Genomic DNA, 16,153 nt, shown 5'->3' on the forward strand with positions numbered 1-16,153 from the left:
CTGTATGGTAGAGTGGCCAGACGGAAGCCACTCCTTAGTAAAATGCACATGGCAGCCCGCCTAGAGTTTGCCAAAAGGCACCTGAAGGACTCTCAGACCATGAGAAAGAAAATTCCCTGGTCTGATGAGACAAAGATTGAATTCTTTGGTGTGAATGCCAGGCGTCACGTTTGGAGGAAACCTGGCACCATCCCTACAGTGAAGCATGGTGGTGGCAGCATCATGCTGTGGGGATGTTTTTCAGCAGCAGGGACTGGGAGACTAGTCAGGATAAAGGGAAAGATGACTGCAGCAATGTACAGAGACATCCTGGATGAAAACCTGCTCCAGAGCACTCTTGACCTCAGACTGGGGCGATGGTTCATCTTTCAGCAGGACAACGACCCTAAGCACACAGCCAAGATATCAAAGGAGTGACTTCAGGACAACTCTGTGAATGTCCTTGAGTGGCCCAGCCAGAGCCCAGACTTGAATCCGATTGAACATCTCTGGAGGGATCTTAAAATGGCTGTGAACCGACGCTTCTCATCCAACCTGATAGAGCTTGAGAGGTGCTGCAAAGAGGAATGGGTGAAACTGGCAAAGGATAGGTGTGCCAAGCTTGTGGCATCATATTCAAAAAGACTTGAGGCTGTAATTGCTGCCAAAGGTGTATCGACAAAGTATTGTGCAAAGGTTGTGAATACTTATGTACATGGGATTTCTCAGTTTTTTTATTTTTAATAAATTTGCAAAAACCTCAAGTAAACTTTTTTCATGTTGTCATTATGGGGTGTTGTGTGCAGAATTCTAAGGAAAAAAATGAATTTAATCCATTTTGGAATAAGGCTGTAACATAACAAAATGTGGAAAAAGTGATGCGCTGTGAATACTTTCCGGATGCACTGTAGATCTTAACCAATGCCTCTTATCAGTTTCAACTTAATATCTCAAACAGCCTGACTCCAGCAGTCGTTTAAGTTAGCCTTCTTCTTTTGCTACCGTCGGAAAAATGTCGTCACCCAAACTTGATCAAAGAATCAACCTGAAATTTCTTATTTAACATCAACGATGGATGGCAACATCCAGAAAATCAGTGAACTTTGTTTGGACGATTAGTGAAATGGTTAATATTGATAAAATGACTGTGTGGAACATTTTGCATGAAAAACTTAACTACGCGGAAACTTTGTGCGAAAATGGTTCCACGAATTCTCACTGTCCCACAGAAGGGAAATCGCCAAAAAATTTGATTGGATGTTTGAGTGGATTGATTGAACCGAAAAAAATGATTGATCACCCTCTGTACTCACCCGACCTGGTACCGTATGACTTTTTTGTTTCCAAAAGTCAAACGCATGTTGAATGGGAAGCATTTTGAATCAACAGATGTCATGAAATAAGTAGTGATGGCTGACGTGAAAGCGCTCAAAGAAGAAGACTTTAAACACTGCTTTGAGCAAAGGAACAACCGTCTCCAGTGGTGTGTGGATGCAAGGGGAGAGTATACTGTATTGAAGATGAAAAGTGAAGTCTGTAAATTTGAAAATAATAAAATATTTTATGACATTGGTCCAGTTATTTTTAATACACACCTTGTATTGTTGCAATATTTACGTATTATTTAAACAACACTGATGAACTTCTATTTATGTAAAAAAATATTCTTTTTAAATAAGTGCAATGACAGCACTGGTAACTTTGCAGAAGCGAGGAACTAGCGGATCCCTGGAGTAAATACATTCAGAGAGCACATCCTACTCCATCAGCCTGAGGGATTTTAAATATTTTACCCTTGAACCGACAAAGTGGAGACCTAATCCAGGCTTTAACATTCTCAAAGGATTGGTCATGTAAATGAAGCAAACTTGTTTCACTCATATAATGAATCCCATACTTGAGGACACCAGTAGTAATTAAGAGGAAGTGTGTTGGAGATACAAACCACAAAGCAGTGTCTCACACAAAGGGCCACACAAGTCTGATGCAGTAATGCAGATTACATGGAGGTCATGAGGGCTTTGAAAACCAGGCTGGAGGAGATGCTGAGAACCTACGTGATTAGACAGCTAAATGAATCTGATTAACTGAACTGACTCTTAATAGCTATAAAAATACATTATTTTTTTGTTGTTATTAGGAATAAATTAGTTTAGCATGTGTTGGTGCCAGTAAGCAAGGACAGGCATCCTGGCTGGGATAAAGGAAGGATTCATTCCCAGCCAGGAGGCCATAATGGAAACACTGGGGCTATAGGCTCATCGGGCGGAGTTCATTCCCGCAAACGCCAGGTGGCAGTGTTCCTCAGACCTAGGGTTGGCTTTGGAGTTGAAGTCCAGAGATGCAGTCCTGTCTGGGTTTTTGGGGACCGCCAGAGTGGGCTACTCCTGTAGAACTGTCCTGATTTTCATATGATCCAGAAGTGTTTCAGAGGACTTGGACAGGAGACCAGAAGCAGTTCCTGGGAAAATCTTAAAAGGAAGCCCATGTCTCACTTAAGTTGAGTCAGAGTCAGGAGGCAGTGGGCACCGTTCTTTTGGGGGAGGAAGGAGGAATTGTTATTCTGACTAAGCTCCAGAGAACCTGTGTGAAGAAGGGCAACTGTCCCCAAAACACTCCACTACTTTGGGCTTTCTGGCAAATTGGCCAACGACTCATAAAGAGCCAGCTGGAGTTTGTGAAAGGGCAACTAAAGGACTCTCAGATTGTGAGAAACAACATTCTCTGGTCTGATGAAACCAAGGTTAAGCTGTTTGGCTTCAATTCTAAGCATTACCTCTGGAGGAAACAAGGCACTGCTCATTACCTGTGCAACACCATTCCAGTCGTGAAACACGGTAGTGGCACCATCATGCTGTGGGGCTGTTTTTCAGTGTGAGAGACTGGGAGACTACTTGGGGTCTTGAAAAAGATGAGTAAAGCAAAGTACAGAGGTACAGTATCATTAATGGAAACCCATTCCAGGATGTTTTGAGCCAAAAGTTCACCTGCCAAGCACAAAACAAAGACAACACAATAGTGGCTCAAAGTCTACTCTGGGAATGTTCTTGAATGGCCCAGCCAGAGCCTGGACTTAAACCAAGCAAACATTTCTGGGCAGACCTGAAAATAACTGTCCCCTGGTGGTCTCCATCTAACCTGACAGAGCTTGAGAAGATATGCAGACAAGAATGGCAGAAAATCCCAAAATCCATGTGTGTGAAGCTTATTTCGTAATACCCAAGAAGACTCCACGCTGGAACCGCTGCCAAAGGTCCTTCAGTTATGTCCTGAGTCCTCTGAATACTTGTACCTTATTTTAAATAAATGTGCAAAAATTTCTAAAATCCTGTTTATCGTTGTCATTCTGTTATTGAGAGTGATGGGGGAAAAATGAATTTAAATGTTTTAGAAACAAGCCTGCAACATAACAAAATGTGTAAAAAGGTCTGAATACTTTCTGAATCCATTGTGTATGTATACTGTAAGTGGGTTAGGAAAATGGTTGGATGGAGATACAGTATATACACTGCTCAAAAAAATTGCGGGAACACTTAATCATCCCAGCGTAACACCAAGCCAATGAAGCTTCAGGGGGATTGACCTGTCCAGTTAGGAAGCACGAGAGATTGTGAATCATCGTCACCTGCTTGGGTGCAAATGAAAGTGACAACAGGTGAACTGGAGAGGTGACAACAAGACAACCCCTAAAAGGGAATGGTGGCCACAGACAGTTGCTCTCTCCTTATCCTTCCTGACTGATTCGTCTCTTAGTTTTGCATTTTGCTAGTGTCCTTGTCACTACTGGTAGCATGAGGTGGTACCTGCTGCTGATTCAGGTTGTACAGGTAGTCCAGGCTGGCACATCCATACGTGCCGTTGCAAGGTTTGCTGTATCTCCCAGCACAGTGTGATATAGCGAGTCTGCGGCTCTGAACGAATGGCCAGTTTTTAATAAATAATCCATGTGGCCATGTCAGTCTCCGTGGGTGCGTTCGCACAACTGCGGGGAGTTGATGAGGTAATTGAGGCAAGACGCATCTGCACGTGAAGGTGCTATCATTCTCAATTGCTTCATTGGCTTCCTGCGGTGCGTCATTGAGACCCTGCGCCCATGGAGCCGTATCAGTATGGGCCGGCACAAAAAGAGGGGAGAACAGGGGATCGAGGGGAAAAAAAAGGGCATGTAGAGCGAGACTGCGGCATTGGGGGAAAGAGAGTTAGAGAACAAGCCAGCCAGCCAGCCAGAGAGAAAGACAGAAGGCAGCGTGGTCAGGGGTCCTACGACGGAGCAAGGGATCAGCACTCTAGGGACAGATCGTATCCACTGATTGTGCTGGGTGTAATCGAGATGGCGTCCTCTCCAGGGATCAGAGGGATGACTACGTGGGCCAACCAACCGCATACAGTCTGGCAGACGCCAACGGAGGCAACCAAGATGGGAATTGGGATTGAGAGGACTGAAGCTGAGGAAGTCTCTGCAGATGAACGAGCAATGGGTTAGCCGGAAGACTTGGAAGGAGTTGGGCTCGGCTCGTATGACCAGTGACTGGTGGTTTTTATTCTCGTTTTAGCCTGGCTTTAAATATTTGGATTTTTCACTGCTTTTAGGGATTATCTATTAACTCTGCTTTATACACTGTTTTGATTTTTATTCTTAATAAAAACACTCTGTACTTTGCACCTACCCATTGCTTAGCATGTGCTTTGTCACCATCTGCCTTTTGGGTTTGGTGTTTCCCATTTGGAGCATTTCATAGCACTCAGGCTTTAGATGCCTTAGATAAGCGGTGCTTGTCAAATTTCATCAAATTCCCCTTAAAGGAATCCTTCACGCAAAAATGATATATTTTATAGGTTACTTACCCCATGTACTTTGTAACAGAGGCTGAGAAAATTTTTAAATCTCATTGTCATGCAGGATGGAGAGGAAAATGACAGACATAACAGAAGTCATTAGTGACCAGTGCTGTTGAACAGCAAACAACTTGAAAAATATCCCTGAAAACAGAAAAGAAAAATCTGACGTTACTCATGTCACATAACCCACATGTCAGCTATCCAGTGGTTTGCTCAAAACATGCTAAACGCATGCTTGTTTGCTTTGTTAAATGGCTACTTCTGGAATAAACTACACACATCGTAAATACAAAACTAAAGGGAATGACTTTTTAAAGTGAAGACCTGCTTCTCTTCCTAATTCATTAGTCCAGAGTCCTGTCTTTAATTCAAAATGTGATTCCCATAAGGCTTCAATTTTGTATTTACGATGTCTGCAGATTATTCTGGAAGTAACTATATAACAATATTTTTTTTTTTACAAAAAAAGCATATATTTTACGCATTTTGAGCGTACAAATTGATAACTGTAGTGTGTATCATGAGATATTTTTTCTTTATCTCCCATGGCTGTTTTTCACATTGTATTACAATGGTCACTATTGACTTCTTTTATTTCATACCAGTAACGGCGTACTGCACGATAACGTGCAGTGAATACAGTTGACTTGATTGTATTTTGCTAAGCTTTTGCTAAGATTTTAAGAAGTGTTATTTGAATGTTGATTGATGAAAAGCACCCACGTTTTTTTGTGATGTATGAGAGTATTTTTTAATATATATATTAGTTTCAACTTTTTAGTCATGGGTTTGTTTTAGTTTAATTTTGTAATCAATATTTTAACACTTCCTTTAATATTTCTATCTGTTACTAGTGCTATCTATTGGTGAAATTTTTAACTATTCTTCATATGAAAATTTCATTTCTTAATTAACATGGATTAATTGATCAATTAGTGAAACTGATTAATGATTCATGTATTGTCATCGGAAGTGAGTAAGTGTGCAAAATTTCAAGTTATTTGGACAATAGGAAGGGGGTTAAATATTGATTACAAGATTTGTACCAGACAACAAACATCCATCCATCCATTTTCCAACCCGCTGAATCCAAACACAGGGTCATGGGGGTCTGCTGGAGTCAATCCCAGCCAACACAGGGCACAAGGCAGGAACCAATCCCGGGCAGGGTACCAACCCACCACAGGACACACACAAACACACCAAGCACACACTAGGGCCAATTTAGAATCGCCAATCCACCTAACCTGCATGTCTTTGGACTGTGGGAGGAAACCAGAGCGCCCAGAGGAAACCCATGCAGACACGGGGAGAACATGCAAACTCCACGCAGGGAGGACCCGGGAAGCGAACCCAGGTCTCCCAACTGCGAGGCAGCAGCGCTACCCACTGCGCCACCGTGCCGCCCAGACAACAAACAGGTGAAGTTAAAATAAGTGTAGTAATAATAATAATAATAAAATGAAGGTGATCAAGCAGTATGAGGGAGTAAAGAACATGTATGCAATCGCATGGGACTTTAAGTAATCTCATTGTAACTGGTGTTCGACACTCGCACGCGTGCAGTACTGCTGTGCTCTGGCTTTCAATCCAGTTAACCTCCTGCACTGTGACTCACGATGTGCTGCTTCCTGCGCACCGCCACAAAGGGTTAATGAAACCACACTGAATTCCTTTATCTGTTAATGTTTATTATTAACAGGGTAAAATGATAAAACAGAAAATATGAGTGCTTGGACTCTGCTGATACAATTCCTCCCCTCACAGCTAACACAATGAACACTGGGACAGGCTCACAGTGATGACGTAACATAACACAGACAAAGAAAAGACTTGTCGTGAAGCTGCTAAAGGTTTGGCACCCATGCGAGCAAATGTAATAATGAAACAAAATAAAGAAAAAAATGTACAATGTGCTAAGAGTGATGATGAAAACGATATAAAACACACAATATGACTTAGGGGACTTATTATACAGTACTATACATACGGTCAGGTTTGAATACATATACTGCTCCCTCTTACATCTCCATTGACTTACGACTGGTCGGTCAGAACTGAATGTGGTTGCAAGTCGACGACTACCAATATAAGAATTTTTTAGAGAAAGTTGTTGCCTCAATTTATGTGTTCATTATTACTGCATTAAAGTCGAATGCAAGAAGCAACATATCTTACCAAAATGGCTTCTTCTTTAAATATTCTTAATGCCATCAGGATTAGAGAGTGGACATAAAAGTTCAACATTTGCGTTTTTTTGAGCTTCATAGGAGCCGAGATTTAATCTTCACCTTCCAAGACATCACTCCCCCTTCTTTCTGTAAGCAAGCCTTGCCACAAGTGACAAAAGAGAACACAGCAAACATTCTGTCTGCCTTTATTCAAAAGCAAAGCAGGCCTTTCTGACCTGAAGTGCTTAGGACAAACCTTTCAAGCAAATCAAAGGCCCCTTGCAAGGTCTTTGGCAGGGAGCTCTGAATGCTGTCATGGGTCTGTCAGATAAAAGCTAATTGTGTCTCTCGCTGACTGATCCCTCCTCTCCTTAAGAAGAAAAAAGAAAAATTTGCAGATTCCATTTCACAGGGTGAGGGCAAGTTGAAATTTTCTCCAGATGTCAAGGGCTTTTAGATCTGCGTCTTGAAAGAAAAAAGAGATTGGGATTTTGGGGTGGGTGGGGAGTGGGGAGTGGGGGGGGGGACCTTAAACCGAATTAGTAAAAGCTATTATAAAAAAATAATGTCTATGTGATGTGAAAAATGGCTTGGGGGGATGTACATGTGAGTAATAAGTTGTAAATGCCAAGTTAACATTCTTTGTGAAAAGTTTAAATATTCTCTAAAATATTCAGCAGACTTTCTTAAAAGGGACAATCATTAGGTGCTGGGTTAAAAAATGTAAAGTCGGAAGGCAAGAACTGCAGATCCACAAGTGCAGATGCATGATTTAGCAGCCATCCCCGAGTAGGTTTCTTCCAGAGTTCTCCTCTCTGTTTGTTGCTTTGTAGTACCGAGACTTTCTGAGGATTTCAGATCAGCAGCCAATGCTTCAGAAGAGGGAATTTCCTTTTCTCCTGGGCTTACTATAAAATATTCAGGCCTTTCCCAGATGGGCTGGAAATTTGCCAGGATTGGCTGCTGGCTTCCCAGTCACTTATAGACTACTTGATCTAATGACACCCTGCACGTGTGGGGCTGAAATTCAACATTTCCACATACACATGTAACGGCATTGTCTGGTAGCCGGAATTGGATTTTTTGGTAATGGTTTGCGTAATGCGTCCCCAATTACAGTCGAGTTTTTACGCTCCTGGTGATGACAATAGGGAGGTGCTATGCAGTGTAACTGTAAATCAAATCACGATATGCACAACCTGATTTTGTTCCTTCTTTTAGAAACATCTAAACCATTGATTTAGTGTGGTATGGTTCTGAAAGAGAAGGAAAGAGTTTTGAAATTAGGCTGTGGACTATATATTTTATTTAAAAAATGTACTTCCTTTGTGGAATCACAGTGGGATGCATTTGTAAATATGCTTACCATTTTAATGAGTTGAGGAAAAATGAAAGCCTTATAGGTGGCCAGATACAATACATACTGTGTATATACATACTTCAGTAAAGTGCGGTATGGTGGTATGGATAGCAGCTTTGATAGCATTACAGCCCCCAATTACCCATAACCAATTCCATGCAGGAAAACAGTGCTCTCCCCGAAGATATATTTATATTTTGATTTCACTGTATGAAACGGTGTCTGTGACATTCTCTTTCTCATTGTCTGCTTCACGGGGATATTATGAGTCTGAATGCACAGAAGGTGCAGGCTTTTCATGGGAATACTAGGCCTTACCACAAGATGCATGGTCAGGTGGGGTGAGGGTGATAGGCAATGCCATATAAGTACGAGAAAGTGGTTCAAGCAGACACACATTCTCTCTTTCTCTGTTCCTCTTTGTATGTACTGTGGACCACACAGGAAGGCACCGCCAGCTAAACTCAACACAGACAAGCGTGGGACACAAGTTCAAGAGACACACATTTTATTTTTATTTTTTTTCCTCGTGGGAAACGCCTTCCCCGTTTCCCACAGGCACAACACAGTCCAAAGCACAGCACAAAAACAATAGCCTACTCTTCCTTTTCTCCTTCACTTCTTCTTTCTTCTACTCCAGTCAAGCTTCCTCCTCCCGACTCTGGCTCCCCGAGTAGTGGCTGCTGGTTCCTTTTGGTGTTTGATGACTCATTTCCTGCAGCACTTCCGAGTGTGGCAGAAGAACTGCCCATAAGGGCTCAGCAACTCCTGCTGCAACACCCCCTGGAAGCACCCACGGATCCCAACAGGGCTGTACCAAACTCCAATTCCCATGAAGCCCTGCAGGAGTCCGAGGCACCGCTGCAACCCAGTGTCCCGGGTGAGGTAACGCTCTGGCCACGCTTGATCCCCCAGTTCTACAAGTGTGGAGGCATTTTGGCCAGGCAAGGGCCCCAGCCGCACGCTACAATGTGCGAGTTGTTATGAGGAAGGCAATGTGTGGGAGAGTGAAATACTGGAACTCTCTTCAAAGCTGTATATGTACACATGCTCACAGGTGATATTCACTAAAATATCAAGAGAAAGTGCGAGGTTATATAGGGTGGTCCAGATCCATCCATCCATCCATCCTCTTCCACTTATCCGAGGTCAGGTCATGGGGGAAGCAGCTTGAGCAGAGATACCCAGACTTCCCTCTCCCCGGCCACTTCTTCTAGCTCTTCCGGGAGAATCCCGAGGCGTTTCCAGGCCAGCCGGGAGACATAGTCCCTCCAGCGTGTCCTGGGTCTTCCCCGGGGCCTCCTCCCGGTTGGACGTGCCCAGAACACCTCACCAGGGAGGCGTCCAGGAGGCATCCTGATCAGATGCCCGAGCCACCTCATCTGACTCCTCTCAATGCGGAGGAGCAGCGGCTCTACTCTGAGCCCCTCCCGGATGACTGAGCTTCTCACCCTATCTTTAAGGGAGAGTCCAGACACCCTGCGGAGAAAACTCATTTCAGCCGCTTGTAGTCGCAATCTCGTTCTTCCGGTCACTACCCATAGCTCATGACCATAGGTGAGGGTAGGAACATAGATCGACTGGTAAATTGAGAGCTTTGCCTTTTTCACCACGACAGACCGAAGCAGAGCCCGCATCACTGCGGACGCCGCACCGATCCGTCTGTCGATCTCACGCTCCATTCTTCCCTCACTCGTGAACAAGACCCCGAGATACTTGAACTCCTCCACTTGAGGCAGGATCTCGCTCCCAAACCTGAGAGGGCACTCCACCCTTTTCCGGCTGAGGACCATGGTCTCGGATTTGGAGGTGCTGATTCCCATCCCAGCCGCTTCACACTCAGCTGCGAACCGATCCAGAGAGAGCTGAAGATCACGGCCTGATGAAGCAAACAGGACAACATCATCTGCAAAAAGCAGTGACCCACTACTGAGTCCACCAAGCCGGACCCCCTCAACGCCCTGGCTGCGCCTAGAAATTCTGTCCATAAAAGTTATGAACAGAATCGGTGACAAAGGGCAGCCCTGGCGGAGTCCAACTCTCACTGGAAACGGGTTCGACTTTCTGCCGGCAATGCGGACCAAGCTCTGGCACCGATCGTACAGGGACTGAACAGCTCTTATCAGGGGGTCCGGTACCCCATACTCTTGGAGTACCCCCCACAGGATTCCCCGAGGGACACGGTCGAACGCCTTTTCCAAGTCCACAAAACACATGTAGACTGGTTGGGCGAACTCCCATACACCCTCCAGGACCCTGCTAAGGGTGTAGAGCTGGTCCACTGTTCCACGACCAGGACGAAAACCACACTGTTCCTCCTGAATCCGAGGTTCGACTATCCGACGGACCCTCCTCTCCAGAACCCCCGAATAGACTTTTCCAGGGAGGCTGAGGAGTGTGATCCCTCTGTAGTTGGAACACACCCTCCGGTCCCCTTTCTTAAAGAGTGGGACCACCACCCCGGTCTGCCAATCCAGAGGCACTGTCCCTGATGTCCATGCGATGTTGCAGAGGCGTGTCAACCAAGACAGCCCTACAACATCCAGAGCCTTGAGGAACTCCGGGCGTATCTCATCCACCCCCGTATCCCTGCCACCAAGGAGTTTTTTGACCATCTCGGTGACCTCAGTCCCAGAGATGGGGAAGCCCACCTACGAATCCCCAGGCTCTGCTTCCTCATTGGAAGGCATGTTAGTGGGATTGAGGAGGTCTTCGAAGTACTCCCCCCACCGACCCACAATGTCCCGAGTCGAGGTCAGCAGCGCACCATCACCACCATATACAGTGTTGACACTGCACTGCTTCCCCCTCCTGAGACGCCGGACGGTGGACCAGAATCTCCTCGAAGCCGTCCGAAAGTCGTTCTCCATGGCCTCCCCAAACTCCTCCCATGCCCGAGTTTTTGCCTCAGAAACCACCGAAGCCGCATTCCGCTTGGCCTGCCGGTACCTATCAGCTGCCTTCAGAGTCCCACAGGACAAAAGGGACCGGTAGGACTCCTTCTTCAGCTTGACGGCATCTCTCACCGCCGGTGTCCACCAACGGGTTCGGGGATTGCCGCCACGACAGGCACCGACTACCTTATGGCCAGAGCTCTGGTCAGCCGCCTCAACAATAGAGGCACGGAACATGGCCCATTCGGACTCAATGTCCCCCACCTCCCTCGGGACATGGTCGAAGTTCTGCCGGAGGTGGGAGCTGAAGCTACTTCTGACAGGGGGCTATGCCAGACGTTCCCAGCCTCACAACACGTTTGGGCCTACCAGGCCTGACCGGCATCCTCCCCCACCATCGGAGCCAACTCACCACCAGGTTGTGATCAGTTGACAGCTCCACCCCTCTCTTCACCCGAGTGTCCAAGACATGTGGCCGCAAGTTCCGACGACACGACCACAAAGTCGATCATCGAACTGAGGCCTAGGGTGTCCTGGTGCCAAGTGCACATATGAACACCCCTATGCTTGAACATGGTGTTCGTTATGGACAATCCGTGACGAGCACAGAAGTCCAATAACAAAACACCGCTCGGGTTCAGATTGGGGGGGCCATTCCTCCCAATCACGCCCTTCCAGGTCTCACTGTCATTGCCCACGTGAGCATTGAAGTCTCCCAGCAGTACGAGGGAGTCCCCAAAAGGTATGCCCTCTAGCACACCCTCCAGGGACTCCAAAAAGGGTGGGTACTCCGAACTGCTGTTTGGTGCATACACACAAACAACAGTTAGGACCCATCCCCCCACCCGAAGGCGGAGGGAGGCTACCCTCTCGTCCACCGGGGTAAACCCCAATGTACAGGCTCCAAGTCGGGGGGCAATAAGTATGCCCACACCAGCTCGGCGCCTCTCACCGCGGGCAACTCCAGAGTGGTACAGAGTCCAGCCCCTCTCAAGGAGATTGGTTCCAGAGTCCAAGCTGTGCGTGGAGGTGTAGCCCGACTATATCTAGCCGGAACTTCTCAACCTCGCGCACAAGCTCAGGCTCCTTCCCCTTCAGAGAGGTGACATTCCACGTCCCAAGAGCCAGCTTCTGTAGCCGAGGATCGGACCGCCAATGTCCCCGCCACCACCCAACTCACACTTCACCCGACCTCCTTGGCCCCTCCCATAGGCGGTGAGCCCATGGGAAGGGGGACCCACGTTGCCTCTTCGGGCTGTGCCCGGCCGAGCCCCATGGGTGCAAGCCCAGCCACCAGGCGCTCGCCATCAAGCCCCACCTCCAGGCCTGGCTCCAGAGTGGGGCCCCGGTGACCCGCGTCCGGGCAAGGGAAAACGCTGTCCAAATTTTTTATTCGTCATAGGAGGTTATATTGAACCGCACTTTGTCTCATCCCTCACCTAGGACCAGTTTGCCTTGGGTGGCCCTAGCAGGAGCATAAAGCCTCGGACAACAGAGCTCCTAGGACCATTGGGACACACAAACCCCTCCACCACGATAAGGTGGCGGTTCGAGGAGGTCTAGATCTAATTTTGCAATTTTCATTACGCTATAACTTATTAAGTTTATTACATAGAGAATTCACAGCACCTGCCCTGCACATAGAGATTTCACTTAAAATTCTTTTTGTTGCTGATAGATGGCAGCACCTGCCCTGCATTCCAAAATGGCGGGGAGACGGTTGTCAGTCAAACAGTTATATAATTAGATCTGGACCACCCTGCTATAGCTCATTTAGTAATGTTTCAATCTGCCTGTAAATTTTTTTTTTTTTTACCTTCAATGGTCAAAAATGACCCAAAGAAAATCTTTGTACCTAGACTGTGTAGAAAATCTTTGCCCTTTGACTGTGTTCAGCATCTAATACATAAAGCTCAAAATCTGTGTGTATATACAGAATATATATATTGTCACACATGTGCGTTTGGGAGACAAGTTCAGGGCTAATGTAATGGTTTTTGCACTCCGAACCAGAGGGTGGTGCTGTTACCTAATGCTTTTTCTCTTCCTCCCTCGGTAGAATGGATATTGACGGTCCTACTACCTTTGATATCACTTCCGGTGTCTGCCTGCCTGAGCCCACCCCTTTCAGGTCACAGCATTGATAACCGGCCACACCGCCATCTTGGATCCCTGTCTGAACAAGACATCATTTATTATTTTCTCTTTGAAGACCTCTTGTTTTTTTTGGCATCACAAAATACAGAGCCTGCATAGTTTCTGCATTAACGGATAAGTGACTGTCTTTCTTCGGAGGTTTCGTTTTGCCGAAATGCTCACCTCGCTTGTGTATTTGCAGCGGGAGGAAAAGTAAAAAGGATACCGTCTTGCTGATGTTAGACAACTTTGTCTTTCTTCTGTGGTTTTGTTTTGCTGACGTGCTCTCCTCGCTTGTGTTATTAGCAGCTAAGCGAGTATTCTATTTTCTTGAAGGTGGAGCCCTTACCCTGACTCTACTTCTCAATTCTTGGCCGAACAGACACACACACTTCCATGCGTAGAGGTTTATATACAAGATGTATGTCTAGTATACAAATCCACACTATTTTCCCAATCTCGACCAAAAATTGCACACGTCCCTCATTTGATCAGAGGAAGACTGTAGACTATGTCTCGATCTAAAATGTTCTTTTTTTTTTTTTACTACAGTTTGAATGACAGTGCCAGTGTCAGATTAAGTGATACATCAGAACCGACACACTGACCAGAGCTTAAAATTACTTACCCGTGCAACACTGGGTGCTGCTTCTACTTCATGATAATATTTTAAAAAGCAATAATTGATTTTTTTTATAGTGTTAAGTTCATTGCAGACAAAGTCATCAAATATCACGGTTTAGTGTTTCTTTTCCACTGGTAAAATCAGAAATGGGTCATTTTTGACCCACAAGACCACACAAGGGTTAAACAAAAGCCAGAAGCTGGAAACTAAGGAATCCAAGTAGAAATGCAAAATCAGGAGCCACTGAATAGGAGATAACATCACTTCAGTCATTGCACGGGCTGCTTCTTCTTAAATAGCACTGGGGACGCTTCACCAGCTGCTGTGTCAGGTGGGTTCAACATATAAGACACAAGGAATAAGATTTAAAGGGCTAGGCACAAAATAACTTATAAAAATAATATTCATCATAAAACTTCAGAAAGCAAAATCAGAAACTTTTATAAAAAATCTATTCTATATATATATATATATATATATATATAATCCTAAGCCTAAAAGTGCAATGATTTTATGTGACTTTTTATGTCACATTTTTGTCACGCTTTAAATCGGGCTTATTTTAAAGCCTACATACAGTTAGGTCCATAAATATTTGGACAGAGACACCTTTTTTCTCATTTTGGTTCTGTACATTACCACAATGAATTTTAAATGAAACAATTCAGATGCAGTTGAAATGCAGACTTTCAGCTTTAATTCAGTGGGGTGAACAAAAGGATTGCATAAAAATGTGAGGCAACTAAAGCATTTTTTGAACACAATCCCTTCATTTCAGGGGCTCAAAAGTAACTGGACAATTGACTCAAAGGCTATTTCATGGGCAGGTGTGGGCAAGCCCGTCATTATGTCATTATCAGTTAAGCAGATAAAAGGCCTGGAGTTGATTTGAGGTGTGGTGCTTGCATGTGGAAGATTTTTCTGTGAACAGACAACATGCGGTCAAAGGAGCTCTCCATGCAGAAAGAAAGCAAGCACTGGTGAACTCAGCAATGCAAAAAGACCTGGACGTCCACGGAAGACAGCAGTGGTGGATGATCGCAGAATCATTTCCATGGTGAAGAGAAACCCCTTCACAACAGCCAACCAAGTGAACAACACTCTCCAGGGGGTAGGCGTATCGATATCCAAGTCCACCATAAAGAGAAGACTGCATGAAAGTAAATACAGAGGGTGCACTGCAAAGTGCAAGCCACTCGTAAGCCTCAAGAATAGAAAGGCTAGATTGGACTTTGCTAAAGAACATCTAAAAAAGCCAGCACAGTTCTGGAAAAACATTCTTTGGACAGATGAAGAAGGCGTTGAACAGCTCATTATCCAAAGCATAACCACATCATCTGTAAAACATGGTGGAGACAGTGTGATGGCTTGGGTGTGCATGGCTGCCAGTGGCACTGGGACACTAGTGTTTATTGATGATGTGACACAGGACAGAAGCAGCCAAATGAATTCTGAGGTGTTCGGAAACATACTGTCTGCTCAAATCCAGCTAAATGCAGTCAAATTGATTGGGCGACGTTTCATGATACAGATGGACAATGACCCAAAACATACAGCCAAAGCAACCCAGGAGTTTATTAAAGCAAAGAAGTGGAAAATTCTTGAATGGCCAAGTCAGTCACCTGATCTTAACTCAATTGAGCAGGCATTTCACTTGTTGAAGACTAAACTTCAGACAGAAAGGCCCACAAACAAACAGCAACTGAAAGCCGCTGCAGTAAAGGCCTGGCAAAGCATTAAAAAGGAGGAAACCCAGCATCTGGTGATGTCCAGGAGTTCAAGACTTCAGGCTGTCATTGCCAGCAAAGGGTTTTCAACCAAGTATTAGAAATGAACATTTTATTTCCAGTTATTTAATTTGTCCAATTACTTTTGAGCCCCTGAAATGAAGGGATTGTGTTCAAAAAGTGCTTTAGTTGCCTCACATTTTTATGCAATCGTTTTGTTCACCCCACTGAGTTAAAGCTGAAAGTCTGCACTTCAACTGCATCTGAGTTGTTTCATTGAAAATTCATTGTGGTAATGTACAGAACCAAAATTAGAAAAAAGTTGTCTCTGTCCAAATATTTATGGACCTAACTGTATATACATTTGGTATCTTTCTTTTCAGAATTTATCGAACTTTAATGTGATGTTGTTAGATTTTCAG

This window comes from Erpetoichthys calabaricus, chromosome 13 (genome assembly GCF_900747795.2).
Source record: "Erpetoichthys calabaricus chromosome 13, fErpCal1.3, whole genome shotgun sequence".
NCBI classification, from domain to species: Eukaryota; Metazoa; Chordata; class Cladistia; order Polypteriformes; family Polypteridae; genus Erpetoichthys; species Erpetoichthys calabaricus.